The 14,401-nt window shown below is 50.6% G+C and overlaps 1 protein-coding gene across 1 annotated transcript in view; it reads right to left on the bottom strand.

The window, feature by feature from the left end:
• Positions 1 to 14,401, bottom strand: part of ZC3H3 (zinc finger CCCH-type containing 3) — a 199,420-nt gene that overhangs the window by 137,353 nt on the left and 47,666 nt on the right. The gene's annotated exons all lie outside the window — the stretch shown is intronic.

Genomic DNA, 14,401 nt, shown 5'->3' with positions numbered 1-14,401 from the left:
AGGAGGAGGCTGAGGGGAGCCCTCATCCCTCTCTGCAGCTCCTGCCAGGACATTGCAGAGAGGCTGGGGCTGGGCTCTGCTCCCAGGGGATCAGGGACAGGACAAGAGGGAACGGCTGGAAACTGCCCCAGGGGAGGCTCAGGCTGGGCAGGAGGAGAAAATGTTTCCCAGCAAGAGTGGTCCGAGAGTGGAAGAGGCTGCCCAGGGAGGGGGGAGTCCTCATCCATGGAAGTGTTGAAGAGTCGGGCTGAGCCAGCGCTGAGGGATCTGGGGGAGTTGGGAACGGTCAGGGGGAGGTTCACGGTTGGGCTGGAGGAGTTGCAAGGGCTTTTCCAACTCAGATGATTCTGGGATTCTGTGATATGTAAGTAGATAAAACAACTAGGAAATTCAAAAGGAGGAATAAAGGAAATCTTGCGAAACACAATTTAAGCACGATGGGGTAGAGGGTTCCCAACAAACAAAAGCCACCCTTTGAAATGAGGTTGAGTCCCACCCTAGCAGGCTGGCTAAATTCATTGTTGTACACTAAGGGAGGGGTCGGGGGAACGACAGCCGCACGCCACCGGGACCAGCTCAGGGCAGGCAAAGCTGCAGGTGCTGCCAACAGCACCAAGATGAACAACCCATGAGAGGGACCTGAGCAACAACAACAAGGAGCCAGGGTTAAGCTGGGAGGCAGAGCACCCCTGAAAGCACACCGGGGGATCTGCAGGGCACTCGCGTTACTCCAGCTCTAAAATACAGTGCCTGAAATTAGAAACTACGCTGACTATTCCCGCTGCTTTAATACTCGTAGTCCTCAAGTACCAGCCCTGAGTGCTCTTCGGAGACAGATCTCAGGAGCTTTTGCACACCACGTTTCTTTGCCTTTTAAGACGGGTAAAACCACCTGCTGGTCCGTGAAGCGAGAGGTCAGAGGATTTTAAGGACCAACAGGCTGCAGGAGCGTGGTCCCAGCCCCTCCTGGGATGGCAGCCGAGCCGTGCCAAGACGCAACGGCATGGGATGAAATCCCTCTTCAGATGGGAAGTCACCAACTGTTCATAAACAAGAAACTGCGTAAAGAGGATGCCTCAAACAACTCGAGTGAGATGACCTGTGGGGGAGAAGCAAATCAAGCTCTGTGGAGGTGGGACGTTGGGCCGTTTCTCCTCCCCTCCCTCCTGTTGTTGCCCAGAGACAGAACTTTCCTCACTGTGCAGGTACAAGCCAGAGAAATTAAGAACCTTCTGGAACAACCTATTGCACATGTGTAAGAAAGACTCTATAGAGGCAACACCCCACGTGTGTCTTTGTCGACCCACCACCTACGGACCAAGCTGGCTACTCTGCAACAACAAAGGATCCAAGGGTGGTGATTCCCCTTTTCCTTTCCCCTCCTCCTCTTTTTTTTCTCTTCTTTCTGCTCTCTCTCTTTTACATATATTCATGTGCAGAAGTTTTCTACAAATTGAATTTCAATTGGTTGATCATTGATGGGTTATTAAGAAAATAGTCTCATCACCAAAGTGCCTTTATTAGTTTTGGGGTTTTTTTCTACAGAATCATCTCAGTTGGAAAAGCCCTTGCAGCTCCTCCAGTCCAACCATGACCCTCCCCCTGACCCTTCCCAACTCCCCCAGATCCCTCAGTGTTGGGTAAGCCTGACTCAGAGAATCCCAGAATCCTTCAGGTTGGAAAAGCCCCTCGGGGTCATCGAGTCCAACCCTCAGCCCGACTCTACAAAGTTCTCCCCTACCCCACATCCCCCACAGCTCATCCCAACGGCCCTGAAACCCCCCCAGGGATGGGGACTCCCCCCTCCCTGGGCAGCCTCTTCCACTCTCGGACCACTCTTGCTGGGAAACATTTTCTCCTCCTGCCCAGCCTGAGCCTCCCCTGGGGCAGTTTCCAGCCGTTCCCTCTTGTCCTGTCCCTGATCCCCTGGGAGCAGAGCCCAGCCCCAGCCTCTCTGCAATGTCCTGGCAGGAGCTGCAGAGAGGGATGAGGGCTCCCCTCAGCCTCCTCCTCCTCACACTGAACACTCCCAGCTCCTTCAATCACTCCTCACTCTTCAACCCCTCCAGGGATCCCGGGGACTCCCCCCCTGCCCTGGGCAGCCCATTCCAACACCCAACAACCCCTTCTGCAAAGAAATCCTTCCTCAGAGCCAGTTGTCCAGTTGGTTACCAGTTGACTGTTACCAAATTGTCTCCATTCAGTCACTAAAGTGGTCAGTTAATAAAGTCACCAGCACAGTTTTTCCTCGGAGTCATTGTGGTGACTTGGCCCGCTCTGCCCAGCCCACACTGGCTCTTCCACCAGCACGCAGGCTCTCGGGGAATTCAAAAGATTCACCCCCCCTCACAACCCACCGCGTGGGATGGGACACACGCAATGGAGGTTTCGAGGGGCAGCAGCACAGAGGAGCAGCCCAGCATTACACTGCAAAGCACGAGGCGTGGGGCAAAACCAGCTCAGGTGGATTTGTTCACCCTCCGCTTGGAGCCCGCAGGTATTTCAGCGCCGTCCTAAGGCGGTGGATAACGAAGCGCACCAGCAAACGCGAGGTTTTTCCCATGGGCTGTTCACAGACACCAGCGTAGCAAAGCGAAGCAGCAACTCCCCGAGCTGCCCCACCGCTCGCACGGGGCTGCCAGCTCCGCTGCCCGCGCGAGGCAAATGGAAAAGGCAGCGGGTTTTCAGTGGGAGGCGATGCAGGGAGGGAAACCTTATTATCCTTTTTCATGAGATACCCAGGTTTCATAATCCATCAGCGTCTAAGCCCAGAAGCAGCCGGGTTGTCACCACTCACAGCCTGTTGTTTGGCAAAAAAGCAAACCGTTTCCAAGCAAACAGTTTGGGAAACTCTGCTCCACTCTCCCCGCAGCCCCCCCCCCGCCACCGCCACTCTTCGGGGCGCAGCGCTTCCACACACAGCGGCACGAAACGCCTCGCCTAATGTTTCACACTCTGAGAGCTCCTCCAGCATGTGCTCGCTGTGTAATCCCCACAAAGTGCTTCCAAAAACAGCTGCAGCTCTCCTTAATTAGTCTCTGAGGGCAACGGGCATTAATGATTTCAGTCTGATGCGTAACTATTTTTGTGTAAACCCCGCGCACCACCCTCCCCTCCCCCTGAAGTTTCTCTGCAAACCCTTCATGGATGGCTCTGTTGAGCAGCACAACCTTTTGGCCAAAGCCCTGCTTGAAAAGTCAACTGAAGAGCAGCTTAACCACCAGCACCGAGCTCTGATGTGGTGTCACCTCCAGGAGGAAAGTATTGACCAGCTCCAAGATCAGTGGAGAAGCCAAACCACTTGCAGGTAGGTCTTGGTGGACCCCAAGGAACGGTCAACATGAGGAACTAACTTTCAGCAGCATCATACCACCTTCAGCTTCGGGGTACATCGTGCACAGATCTGGAGTAAACCCTCAAATTACAGACACACACGCCATCTCCTCCAGCAAGAGCTCGTCGTGTTTGCTTGAGGGCTCCTTTAACACGAGCTGCCTTCCAAGAAACACAACGTCTTTACCCAGGCAAATGGGGCTCAAGGGTCTGAACAGAAGGTAGCGGAGAAGATGTTATCCCATCAAGCCGTTGTCTTGACTCAGCAGTTTGATGGAAGCCTTCAGCAAAAATAACTTCTTTAGCAAGAGCAGGTTCTGTAATAAAACCTAACCAGTGTGTCTACCTAGTCCCCTTATCAGGGGCCAGGTTTTAAAAGTAATTATAACAATTAACAGGGGAAAAAAAAAAAAAAAAAAAAGGCAAAAAGCTGAGAATTACAACTCGGTGGCTGCAAAAGGAGCTCAAAGAGCTGCTGTTGTGTTCGGGAACCAGATGCACAGCAGCCTAGCTCACTGCTTGAGAAAAAGCAGCCAAGCGTGTGGTAACTTTACACCAGCGTTATTGCATTCAAGGCCAAAGTCACACAACCTCACGTGAAAACCTTGGGCACTCATGCCTGATGGTAGACAGACATAAGGGTCAAACTGATTTGTCTGACAGCGAAAACACCCCAGCATGGGATTTGCCCACTGTCTGTCTACCAGAGGGAAAAAGCTGCCAGACAGTTTTGACCTTCAAGCAAAGCAAAATTGCTCAGTTAGGCCAGACCCAGGGGCAGCCCAGGAACTGCAGACTGCACCTTGGATGAGAGGCAAGACCAGCACCGTTGGATGACATGTTCCAGCTGACTGGTTTTCTCCAGGAGCTAAATGCGTGCTTGTCCCCAGTGTCCACCCAACTCCTCGTTCAGTCAGCTCCAGTCCAACCAACTCGTCTTCCAGAGGGGGCTAAACATACTTGAGAATAACAAAAGTCAATCAATTCAGCAAAATCTTCCTACAAGCTCAGCAAAAACTTGCAAAGATGCTTCGGGGGGAAAGATTTTCTCCTCTTGATGTACCTGTGCAAGTCCCAGATGCAGCAGAGAGGTCCCCAGACATCAGCTGGCTCTTTGGGGAAGCAACGTGTCTCCTTCAGGCTGGTGGCTCTCAGTGCCATGTCTTCAAGCAATTAGAGACTGGGGAGAGCAAGCAGAGCAGCACAAGGCAAATTCCTCCTCTTATCCTCTGCTTCTTTAGTTTTTTTCCCCTTCCTGATAGGAGCAGATATCAGAAGGGAGGACGCCTGGATGCCCGCAGGATCACCAGCTGCTTCAGCAAGAAGCCCCGAGGCACGTGGGAAGAACTACGCAGGGAGCAGCACCTTCCACACGGGGCATCGTTTGCACCCAGGGATCTGCCAACCCCTCCAGCAGCTCCTCCAGATTCAAGGCGAGGACGACACAAAACACTCCGTGGCGCCCGCAGGCTCCTGACAAATTGCTAAAGCTGCTCTCGGGTGGGCAAAACCATCCACGCCCCGTTCAGAGCTCGAGAAGTTCTTTGGGAAGTCGTGACGGCGCTTCCCAGCATCGTTCCAGTGGTCCCCACGGATAACACCCTCCCTTATCTCACCCACGTGAGCTCTCAGCCTTCCTCTGGTATCGTAACGTCACGTAGCAAAACCTCTTCCTTGACAAGAGTCATAAACCCCAAACCTCCCCCTTGATTAATGCAAGTGGTTTCAGACGTAAAACAATACAACCCAGCTCAAAGCTATTTAAAATAATAAACCGCCTTTGATTTTTCATATTCATAAAACCTGGAACAATATGGCAGCCCAGGAGGATGCTTATCAATAAAACTGGAGTGGAATATCAATATTTAGCTACGTGGGAATTTATAACAACTCGGGAAGCAATTGTTAATACAGAGTTCAGTAATTTGCACCGCATTTGATGTAAAGCAATGGTAATACTTACCATTGACAAAAATATACCTCCGGCGTATTTATTTCTATAAAGAGGAGCAAGGCACAAGGCAATACAAAGTAAATAACAAAAAAGAGCAGAGCTCAGCCTTCCGTTTGCCAAGTTTATAGGGAAAATAGGCGCAAGGAGGTTCCTAAGGAGCACTCTGCAAGCGAGCCTTCACTGACCAGAGAACGCAGTGAACTCAGAATCACAGAATCTTCTAGGTTGGAAAAGACCTTGAATATCCATCAGTCCAACAACGAACCCAGCACTGACCGTTCCCAACTCCCCCAGATCCCTCAGCGCTGGCTCAGCCCGACTCTTCAACCCCTCCAGGGATCCCGGGGACTCCCCCCTGCCCTGGGCAGCCCATTCCAACGCCCAACAGCCCCTTCTGCACAGAAATCCTTCCTCAGAGCCAGCCTGACCCTGCCCTGGGCAGCTTGAGGCCATTCCCTCGGGGCCTGGCGCTGGGGCCTTGGCTCCAGAGACTCATCCCCCCTCTCTGCCCCCTCCTGGCAGGGAGTTGCAGAGGGCCAGGAGGTCTCCCCTCAGCCTCCTCTGCTCCAGACTGAACCCCCCCAGTGCCCCCAGCCGCTCCCCAGCAGACCTGTGCTCCAGACCCTGCCCCAGCTCCGTTGCCCTTCTCTGGCCACGCTCGAGTCATTCAATGGCCTTTTTGGGGTGAGGGGCTTTTTCCCTGCTGTTCATCCCTTGCTCTGGGTAGGTGTCTGTTCTCAGAGACGAGGGAGCACCAAGCCCTTCTTCCTAATCACCCCACTTAATTGCCCCCAGGATGCCTTAGGCTGCACAAATAAAGAAATTTCTCGTTACTTTGAGGAAAAGCAGCTTTTTGCAGGGGGCTGGAGCCCTGAGGAACAAGTCTACATTGGAGATGAGTGGCTGAAATACATCCTCAGGGTAGCAGCTCCACGCAGCCCCATTGCTGGGTGCTCCTTTCCTGGCCGGATTCCTGGAGAACCACTGTCCTGTGTTATTTCTCCCCAAGTGTTCTGGTTGCTTCCAACCTCCTCAGGCTCCATGAGGCCCCAGCGCCAGGCCCCGAGGGAATGGCCTCAAGCTGCCCAGGGCAGGGTCAGGCTGGCTCTGAGGAAGGATTTCTGTGCAGAAGGGGCTGTTGGGCGTTGGAATGGGCTGCCCAGGGCAGGGGGGAGTCCCCGGGATCCCTGGAGGGGTTGAAGAGTCGGGCTGAGCCAGCGCTGAGGGATCTGGGGCAGTTGGGAACGGTCAATGGTGGGTTCATTGTTGGACTGGTGGAGCTTCAAGGACTTTTCCAGAGATGATTCTGGGATTCTACGAAAAGAGGATCTACTTCCATCACAGGCAGCAGAAATCAGAGCTGCAAAAGCTGAAAGAAACCTCCTGGCTGCAGCAAGGGCTCAGCCTCGAAGTAGCATACAGCTTTGCAACACACAGGGCTGCTTTTTCACCCCGACACACTCCTTTGCCTTCAAAATCCCAGCATCTGACAGCATGATACCAGCTGTATCCTCAAGAGCATTAAGGCGGTAAGTAAGACTCATTGATCAGGAGGGGAAACTGAGGCAGAAAGCGGCGAGGACAACTTGTTAAAACCATGGTGGAAAACTAGCAGAGGACATCACTGACACCCTCATCTCCAGGACTCCCCTAGCTTCAGTTCAACACCCCTTCCCCTGACCAGGCATCGGTCTGAAACAGAGCAGCGAGGATTAAAGTGGGATGTAAACAAAAGAGCTGCAGTTTTCACTCCCCACCAGGGCTGCTGGCGCTGGAAAAGTCAGCGTTGGTTTTTCAAGCTCGCAGTGACTCTCCAAAATAATTCTGTCCATCTGCAGGGTGACATGTGGGAAAGCGGCCGGCGTCGGGTTTCGGTACAGCCGTGTAAATTCACAAACTGTACGGCTATTAATATTGTGAGGCATCCTCGCCTGCTGCGGGGCGGGGGGTTAAACGCTAGGACATGACCATGGCATGCCAGTTGTGCCTCTGGATTTGTAACAACTGTGTGCAGGAAGCCTAGACCAACGACTGTGCTGCCCTTTTATTAATACCAGTACCAGCCCCAGCCCAGGTCCCAGGATCTAGGGACTGCTCTGCCTGCCATCGCCACAGATTCTGCCATAAAACATGGTCAATTTGAACTCTCGCTCAATGTTTGGGTTTAATTCTCCTGCAAAACCATGCAGAGAAACCTCTAGGTGAGGTTTAAAGGCACTTTAGCCACTGCCACAGCTCAGGCCTCAGGCTCTAGGGACTGCTCTGCCCTCCACAGCTCAAGCTTTGCCCTTACAACATGGTTAAGCTGGATCCTTGCTCAATGTTTGGGTTTAATTCTGCTGCAAACCCATGCAGAAAAACCTCTAGCTGAGGTTTAACGGTGCTTTAACCCCTGCCACAGCTCAGGTCTCAGGCTCTAGGGACAACTCTGTCCTCCACAGCTCAAGCTTTGCCCTTACAACATGGTTAAGCTGGATCTTTCCTCAATGTTTCGGTTTAATTCTGCTGCAAACCCACGCAGAAAAAATTCTAGCTGAGGTTTAAAGGTGCTTTAGCTCCTGCCACAGCCTCGATCTCAGGCTCTAGGGACTGCTCTGCCCTCCACAGTTCATGCTTTGCCATTAAAACATGGTTAAGCTGGATCCTTACTCAGTGTTTGAGTTTAATTGTGCTGCAAACCCACGCAGGAAAACCTCTAGCTGAGGTTTAACGGTGCTTTAGTCCCTGCCAAGCCAAAATGTTGATTAAAAGGCAGAGCCAATTTAACTCGGGACTGAAAACCATGTATCAAATTAATCCAATATCAATAACCCTCCAACACCTCCCGAAAGCAAATTAATTTTACACAAGTGCTACCCAAAAAATTAAGAAAGGCTCCTCCAGCGTCGCAGTACAAAAAATCACAGGATCCATCTCAGCACATAAAGAGAAAGTCACGGACAGTGTTTCTGCACGGCAACAAAACCCAGGCAGACCCAGCCAGCGAGGAGCACCCGTCTCGGTGCAGGCACCTGCCCTGCTTGCCCGTGGTAACTCCCAAAGAGTCAAGGCAACGCCTCGGTGGTACCCAATAGCCATCAACACGTGCCATTAAACCCACCCACGGTCTCAAAAAGCCGCGTGTGCTTGGGCAGCGCCTGCGCACCGACCCTCCGCTGCCGGTTTAAAAGTGATGTTTCAACTTAAGGGCCAACTTTTTTTTCTTCTTTTTTTCCCCCCTCCTTAATTCTTTCTCATGTTTTCAGCAATCCTTCCCCACTTGCACATTATTTTCAAAGCTTTTAGCACCCCAAGGCACCTCCTCTCACTGTATCTTTCAGGGATGAGTCCAACAGAGAATATTCTTTGTCCTTCCCTTAGGATACCTCAGAGGAATTTTTTTAACATCAGTCCTCAACCTCCCAAAAGTGTTTTCCCCACTTAAGAGACGAGATAACTGAGGTGCAGAAGGACAAACAGACTCTTCCTACACCAGACAAAGGGATCAACAGCAGAAGCAAGTATAAAACTCAAAAAAAAAACCCCAAACCCAAACTAACCTTTTTCTTCTTTCCAAAGCTGCCTTGACATTTCTTCAACTGTCCTAAGTGGAGCAGCGGGCTGGTCGCGTTTAAATCATTCCCCCCACCCCCAGTCTCACCAGCAGATTAATGCATTAGCTATTCACCCTGCAGACCAGCCTGGTACTGGGAGCACAGTTGAGCCATCACTTTTGCAGTCACCAACCTTCCTGCTTTCAGATTAAATGCATATTTTTAAATCAATGCCTGGAAAAATGCCCTGCAAAGAGCTGCAGCGAGTGCAGAGTGAAAAAGAGATGTCAACGTGTGCGTGCAGTTGCACGGAACACGTCTCCACGGATGAGGAGCTGGCAAGGTTTGGGTTTAGGGGGTTATTTTGCATGGCAAGGTTCCATCCCATCACCTCAAGCTGTTGTCTGTAGATCTTCAAGGGTCCATGAAACATTTTTAGGGAAGGCAGAGAACCTTTGGAAACGTTCTTGGGAAAGGCAGAGAACCTTTGGAAACATTTGGGGAATGGCAGAAAACATTCTGAAACACTTTGGGAAAGGCAGAAAACATTCTGAATTTGGGAAAGGCAGAGTATTACCCCCCCACAGCTACCCTGAAAGGAACAAGAGGAGGAGTAAAAAGTGGAGATGATATATCTCCTTACCCGTTCTCCACTCTGGCCCCACACTTTAAAAAAAAAAACAAAAAAACCACCAAAAAACCAGTAGTAAAAAAATTTCTAAAAGATACCAAGTAGTTCCTACACATGCAGATTCATCTGAGCGCTTGAGCACATTGAGACTCACGTGCGTCACTGAATTAACATGTGCAGGCACGTGCTCAGAGACGTGGCATGCCACAAAAAAAGCTGAGAGCCCTGAACCTGCCCCCAAACTGCTGTCCCAGCAGGGCAGAGCTTGAAGACGCCTTTGCATCTCACAGAATCCCAGAATCATCTGAGTTGGAAAAGCCCTTGCAGCTCCTCCAGCCCAACCATGACCCTCCCCCTGACCGTTCCCAACTCCCCCAGATCCCTCAGCGCTGGCTCAGCCCGACTCTTCAACCCCTCCAGGGATCCCGGGGACTCCCCCCTGCCCTGGGCAGCCCATTCCAACGCCCAACAGCCCCTTCTGCACAGAAATCCTTCCTCAGAGCCAGCCTGACCCTGCCCTGGGCAGCTTGAGGCCATTCCCTCTTGTCCCATCACTTGTCTCTCACCTCAACTCTTTCTCCACAGGGTGAAGAAGAGAGGGGAGGGAGCAGCCGGCCAAAAAACTGCAATGTGGAAGCTCTTTTCAAACTCTCCTAACAAATTTCCCGGCTCTTAGGGAGCGGGAGAGGATGACAGATCACCGAACCTTTAGATTAATTGCTCACCAAAGTGAGATGGTCGTGTTGGGTACCCGACGTCAGCACATCCCATCAATCTCCGCAGCCGAGTGCCGCTGTCGGGAGCTAATCCCCCCCCTCCTCTCCTCGCCAGGCAGGGAGTTCATTTCCACTTCATTACTTCGCAATGTAGCGAGCCGGAGAGTGTCTTACTTACTGGCTACCCTACTCGTGCCACGTTACCAACGCCACGCTTTGCCGAGCCCAGGGCAGGTGCCGGGGAGACGGGAGCAGAGCCTCACCTCCCCAGAGCAGCATTTTCCCAGCTGATATCCTTTAAAAAAGGGCACAGGCAAAGAGGGAGGATGAGATTAATCGCATGTGCTACTCCTGTCTTTCATTTCTCTCCTGTTTGGGTGCTAAAATCGTGGGAGAAATGAGAGTCCTGCGCTGACAGGACAACACAACCCAAAGGGTCTGCCCTGCTCCTGCGGGAATCTCCCGGAGATCCCGCTCTCCTACACCGAATACCCAGTGCCTAAAGCCACAAGAGCTTGGAAACATGCACATCGCTAAAAGTACTTTAAATCACTAACGCAGCACTCTTAAATCACCAGTACAGCCTTTTCGCCAAGATACCCTCGTGCTGTTAAACAGAATCCCAGGAAAGAGCCTGGAGAGCTTTTCCCACCCCTTTCCATAACTCCGTGCCCTCCTTGGACAAGCCCAGCAGTGCCAAAAACTGACTTTCAATGCTTTGTGATGGATAAAGGCGCCGTTGCTCTCAGCTTACGGGTAATTTCCTGGTCAGCATCACTTTATCCCACCATCTGCTAAAACAATTACTAGCTGGAGAAAAACTGAACCAGCAGAAAAAGTCGAGAAGGATGCGTCGGGGAGGAGGCAGATGCAGCAGTGTCAGGCTCGAGCAGAGTTACAGCACGGTGCTTGTGCCTCGCTATCTGCATCTCCAGAACAAAATCCTCGTGGGTAAATATAAAAGAGAAAGGGGGAGAAAAAAAAAAAATAAAAATCCCAGCTAAAGGATGCTTCATGGAAAAGCGAGGGTTTGGAGGAGTTTAGGGGGTTACTACTTTTTTTTTTTTTTTTTTTTCAGCTGAAGGAATTTTATGCTTTAAAAACTGAATGCTCACACTTACTGAAATTATACTTCTAAAATGGTTTTAGTTTGCTTTAATCCCACATTTTTGCCCTTGAAAAGAGGGGGGTGCATACCCTCCCCTCCTCTTGTTGTCCTTCACATGCATCTCATTACGCGTGCAGCCACCCTTCCTCAAAAGGTTCTCAGGGATAACAAAGACCCCGGGCTGTTTCCAGCAACATCATTAGCCGCTGTGTAATTACAGGCCCAGAAAGCAAAATGTCCAGGCACCCAGGTTTATCTACACCACCCTGTACGCCACTGATTTGCCTGTGGGAATTACACCACGCACAACTGTATTTGTTGGGCTATTGCAGACGGTGTTAGACAAGCAGGAACAATTACCAGCCCTCTGCTAGCCCGTTAACTTGGTCGGTCACTAAATATCTCTGGCATGAAGACAGCTATTTGCCGTCTTAATCCGAGGCAATCCAGGTCGGCAGGGACCGATGGGCAAAAATGTATTTAATTAAACAGCAGAGCCTCCCCCTCCACCGCTCTGCTCTCGTGTTCCAGTCCTGATCCTGTACAGACGGGACCGGAGCCTCACCGCAGGGTCCGGAGGTGATGCCACACCATCTCCTTTCTACCTAGCAGAGCAATTAATACAGCAAATAATTAATCACGGTCAAGCAGAGAGGACAGTGGGACAAGTTTTAAGTGACAAACCCGAACGCATGGGAAGGCAAAGTCCCAGCTTTCTTGAACTAATACAATCAAATAAAAATATCCGGTCAACTCACCAGTATTCGGAATTAATTAACAGGGGAGAAATCAGCACCGTATAGAAAACATTAGGGAGGCAGCACAAAAGCAATGCAAGCTCTGTCTCTAACACAGTAATCAGACACGACGAGGCAAGAGGTAATTACAGGAGCACTGGAAAACAGGATTTACTCAGAAAGGTTTTTACTGCACAGAGTCATTTGCTCTGCGTATTAATTCTACCAGCTCTCACGCCTCGCAGCTCAATAAGGCAGGCTATGTAAGAGTTAAAAAAAAAAAAAAAAAAAAAAAACCAACCCAAACCGCAAACAGCACGCTGTTTAAATTAAATTCTTGCCCCTCGACACTGACCCCGAGTTCTCCTGGACGCACGGTGACAGTCACGGGTGTTTAACCAAAGAGGAGGTCACAGGCGTTGCTTGGTTCACTACTCCCTTTATTGGGGCTAGAAAGGTTGAATGAGGTTTGTCTTAAAAAGAAAGATGCAAAGTCCCACCAAACCAGCTCAGAAATCACACGTGTGCTGCCTATCTTAAAAAATTAAGATAGCCAGAGCCTTCAAGGTCCCCCGTGCAAGCGTGTCCCCCTGCTGCACCAGAGCCAAAGCCCTCACAGGGGGTGTGAACGCTTTTGCACAACCACATCCTTTTTATTTGGCAGCATTTGGTTTTTTTAAAAGTTGCCCTTTGTATTTCTGCCCATTTTAAAACCACCATCCTTCAAAATGCAGCTGCCTTCTGGGTGATTTTTAAACCTCCAGGACTGATTAAAACCAAACGCAAGCCGTACGCTTTAAATCACTGCAAAAATTAAAGCGGAGCATCACTGACGGGTAAAAGCCCACCAGCTCTGGCCAGGCTGTTATTCCTGCTGAACACATGGATATTTTGCTGCTTCTTGTAACTCTCAGTTCATTTCCCTACTGTCGTTTCCTACGGAGGAAAAAAAAAAAAAAAAAAATCCCTTCTCTGCAAAATCTGGCTCAGGTCTCGCGGAACGCGGGTGCATCGTGCCCCCTAGAGGGTACCACCGCGGGGTCCGTGTTCAGATCTGCTTCTTGAAATTTAAAAAGGGGAAAAGGAGGAAGAAAAAAAAAGCCATTTCCTTCCAGATCCCACGCCCGCACCTGAATATGCTTTATAAAATACATTATATGTAAAAAATTTGGAAAGAGGCAGGAGAAGGGCATAAAACTTTGCAGAACAGGCTGGGGGTAGCTAAGCCTTGCTCAGAATTTCCCTTTCTAATTAGGAGATGTGTAATTAAACCCCAGCTTGATCCCAAACCAAGGAACACACCGAACAGAGCCCTTCTTGCTTTTGCTGGAACGAGACATACGTGGAGTTGGGGAAGCTGGTGGTGCCGGGCTGAGCCCAGGCAGTTCTAAAAATCATTTAAAAAATAATGTTCTCCTGCTGTCCCCTGGGCTGAACGCTCCCCCGGGGCAGCCCCTCGGCCTTCAGGTCCATCTCCCAGGAGCAAACTCCGAGGAGAGGGGTTATTCACTGACCACCTTCCCCCTTTGCAAACCTCTTTTCTTGCTGTTCCGTGTTTCAGCGCTGGAAACATGCTGAGTTAAACAACGCAGCTACAATTAAAACAAAAACTGGAAGGGGAGGGGGAAATAAAATTTAAAAAAAAAAAATAAAAAATGGCAAAAGCCAAAAGGAATAGGTACGTTTGCAGCCGGCAGCTGAAAACAGATGGGGAGTCAATGAGGCAGAGAAATAAAACGCAGAGAGGCTGCTCCTGCCTGAAGGAGCTGCCAAGGTGAAGGCTGCCGGCCCGGGGAGACCGGGGTGCGGCGGCAGCGCAGAGGGGATTTACAGCAAGCAGGGACAGTAACCGAATCCCCCGGCATTCGAGGATGGGGAGGGGGATGTTTGCTTCTCTTTAAATGCATCGTCTGGCAGGGGTGGTGCAGCGTTCTCCTGGTGCAGGTTAAGAAGCCAAAAAAAAAAAAAAAAAAAAAAAAAAAAAAAAAAAATCACGATATTTGTGCACGCAGCGACCCCGGTTTATCCCAAATCAAGTGCTCTGCCACTTTCCTAACCTCTCGTGATACCTTTCCCTGCTGTTTATTCCGAAAGAAACATCAAATTGGGAATTCTGGGGACACGGCACTCCCGAAGGGCTGGGTAGCCTGGACCTGCCAGGCCTGCGGGAATAAGCTGAGCTTTTCCTCCAGGCTCCCTTCTGCTGAGACTGCACTGAGTCCATCAGGCTCACTCCAGAATACCAGGCTCTTAATTAAGCGTGGTTAATCAGACACCTGGATTTGTCCAGCCCTGTTGCATTCCCTGGGGCAAAAAGGGAGAGGGAAAAAAAATAAAAATATAATCTACACCACTTGTTTGCCTCCTGCAAGCTGCAGCTCATCACAAG

Source organism: Athene noctua, chromosome 2 (genome assembly GCF_965140245.1).
Source record: "Athene noctua chromosome 2, bAthNoc1.hap1.1, whole genome shotgun sequence".
Classification (NCBI taxonomy): Eukaryota; Metazoa; Chordata; class Aves; order Strigiformes; family Strigidae; genus Athene; species Athene noctua.
Note: the sequence above shows the minus strand (reverse complement) of the source record. Positions and strands in the feature narration are given on the sequence as shown.